The sequence below is a fragment of the Nematolebias whitei genome, chromosome 6 (genome assembly GCF_014905685.2).
Source record: "Nematolebias whitei isolate Nwh7 chromosome 6, NemWhi1, whole genome shotgun sequence".
In the NCBI taxonomy this organism is placed as follows: domain Eukaryota; kingdom Metazoa; phylum Chordata; class Actinopteri; order Cyprinodontiformes; family Rivulidae; genus Nematolebias; species Nematolebias whitei.
In genome coordinates, this window is record NC_056503.1 from 9,517,102 (window position 1) to 9,520,540 (window position 3,439).

Genomic DNA, 3,439 nt, shown 5'->3' on the forward strand with positions numbered 1-3,439 from the left:
CTCTACACAACATGCGCACAACATCAGCAGGCGTCTGAACTCCTGCTACATTTCAGACATAATAAATTAAAAAAGCTTACTGTAAAAATTAAATTAAAAATACAAAGCTAGAAATGTTTGATCTGTTATTCACATTATATGTCAAGTTTCTAAACAACGGCGCTGATTTGTCAAAAATAACAACAGCGATCAAAATGTCAAAAAGACAGTCCAATTTACTTTAATAAAAAAAGGATGGATGGATTGTCCAACAACCGAGAATTGAAGCCTCAGGTGCTTCAAACGGTGCCACGAGACTGGAGCAAGAGGACTGAATTCATCAGAGAAGAGTTCAGCTCAGAACTGTGACGTGAGGGGAGGGAGGAGGGGTTTTCGGACACGTGACAGATTCGGAGCTGCTCTATTCACACAACCTGCTGTTCTTCTCCAAAATAGTAATTTTAGTAAGTGTTTACAAATGTAGGTAAATGTTGATGTATAACAACTCGTTAAAATACACCAAAATGCAGGAAATGGCATCTCTGTTCATGTTTGTGCTGATGTTCGACATAATATTTTTATGCTTCTAGTTCTTAGTGAATTTTTAGTTGATGATTTTCTTAGTTCGTATCTTAGATGTTCTCATTGTTTTTCTTTTACATTTTTATTGTTGATGTAACTGGGACCCTGTGTACATAATTTTGTTCCACCACATGTACCACATGTGGTGCGAATCACAATAAAGAATCTCTGACTCTCGGAGCCCCCCCCCCCCCCACACACACACACACACACACACACACTCCCCTCAACGCACCTGTGAAGTAACAGCGTTATATTTATTTTATTATTTACAGTAGTCCCTCGCTACTTCGCGGTTCGTTTATCACGGATTTGCTCTCTCGCAGCTTTTCAAAATATGATTGGACATGACACACAGTTGGCTGATTGATGGATGAGCCGCACGATTGGCATGGAATGTTCGTTAAAAATAAATTATTTTAAATTACTTAGCACCTGATGCACATTTGTGCAGCCCAGAGCAGCAGAGAAAGCTTCCTGCTGCAGTTAAACAGCTGGTCATATCTATATGATGTATATCAAGCAGAGCATTAAGGCCAGCCATAATTCTCTGCTTGTGAAAGTAAATCTGTTGGGCATCACTTTGACACTCAGACAGTAATTCTAAGTGTCACAATGCCGGACTGTATATTTGTATATTATATTTAAGGGTTTATAAACCCTTCCCACACTCTTATTAACCTTTCTCACTCTCATATAAAGAGTCAGAGTCAGAGATTCTTCATTGTCATTCGCACCACATGTGGTGGAGCGAAATTATGTACACAGGATCCCAGTTACATCCAACAATAAAATGTAAAAGAAAAACACTTCATCTTCATCTTTTCATCTAAACACTTCATCTGCTTAACACTTTGGCTATCACGATGAAGAAGATGATGAGATGATGTACAGTGCACAGCATGCACAGTACACACAATATTAAAAATATTTGAGTTTTAAAAAAGGCAATTTATTGAAGCCACAAAAAGTGAACCACAACATAGTGAAGGACGACTGTACAAATACACTGAGTTCAATTCTATATACCTTTTTTTTCATTTGAGGTTATCTTTATTTTAGCTCTTCTATTTTTTCATTAAATTTATCGCGCGCACACACTCACACACACACTCACACACCCACGCACGCACGCACGCACGCACGCACGCACGCACGCACACACACACACAGGTTGTATCTCAATCCTTATAAGGTTTTGTATAAACTTAAATTTATATTTTTAGCCTAACCCAAGACGACAACAACAAAAATGTTCAATCGTAGCAGGTCTGGGTTTGGTCCTTATAAAGACCACAAGTCCTGATAAGGTAAACGAGTCTACCGGGAAAAAAAAGTTACAAAACCTAAGTTCACACACATGTGCACACGTACACTGATAAATCTGTTTGTGAATCTGAACACAGGCACATTTACAGTTGAAACTGAACTCCTGTGTGTGTTGCCAGAGCCTGTGCTCTTGTCTAACAGTGTCACCTGATGGCAGCAGCTTGTCACAGCTGTTAAGTGCGCGTGTCGTCAGCTCACAAACGCAGTCAGAGACTGTGGTCAGGATGGGTGCACTGAGTCATGAACTCTACCTCTCTTTGTGTCTTTTGGTTGTTTATTGTAATGAATGAGCAAGTTTCCTCTGCCATGAGCTGCAGATGGCTCCTGAGATCTGGAAGAGACTGTAAACCTCTCATGGCTGACCTACTGTAACACACACAGGTTTACTTATGCACATGCATCACACACACACTCACTTGACAAAACACTCATTCAACAGTATGCACTGTGTGCAAAAAAAAAAAGGAACTTATCCTTACAATATGTTGATATGAATAACATTAATTACATGCCTGCATGTATTCTTCATAGTTTAGTGCAGCAAACAAGACAGACTTTAGGATCAACCTGTCTTTGTTGCTTTTGTTCATCCAGATGTGTGGCAGCTGCACAGTTGGGACCAAAAAGAAAATACACCTCCATCTAAAACTACCACTTGAATTTTCATTAAATTGCTGCTGATGTGAAGCCCAAATTCTTATAAAACAAAATACTTCCAGCGTAAAAGAAACGCTGCATTATTTTTTTATTGAAAGAGAATAAAACAAAAAAGAATTTCTGTAATAAACCTTTGAACATTATTCCTCTCTGTTTAATGATCCATGCCATGTAAAATGAACTGCGTATGCATTTTAGGAAGAAGAGAACACTGAAGCCAGGATTGCTGCTTTGGAGACCAACCTAAAGACCATGGTGTATGAATACGTCTGTAGATCTCTTTTCAAGGTAATAAATGGCTCATTTTAGACATTAATGTGATTGTACAGGCTGTAACATTTACTCAGGTGATGAGTTGGTGAAGGTAAGTCAACCATTCAACTGAATTCAGAATGTGGACATTGTGTTCTCAAACACATTTCTTGAAAATTATTATATATATTTTTTTAATTTAACACTCTGTAACCACAAATTAGTCATTATGTTGCATTTATTTTTTTCAGCAGCTACTTGTCCACACTGTATTAATAACAATTGTCTAGTCTAGGGCAGCTGTGGCTGAGCGGGTAGAGCAGTGGTCCTCCATTGGGAGAGTTTGGGGTTCAATTCCACCAGCAGTCACATGTTGAAGTGTCCTTGGGAAAGACACTGAACCCCTCATTGCCTCTGATGTGTGTCTCATCAGTGTATGAATGTGATAAAGCTCTTATTAATCTTTGTATAGATCTAGTAGAGTGCTGTATGAATGTGTAAATGAGGCACATTGTGTTGTAAAGAGCTTTGAGTGTCTTGATAAAATCGAAAGATGCAGGACAGACATTCATGAACTTCCTCATGCTATCTAAGTACAGTCCATTTACCATTTAGTCTGTGGAATGAGCTACCTGTGCAC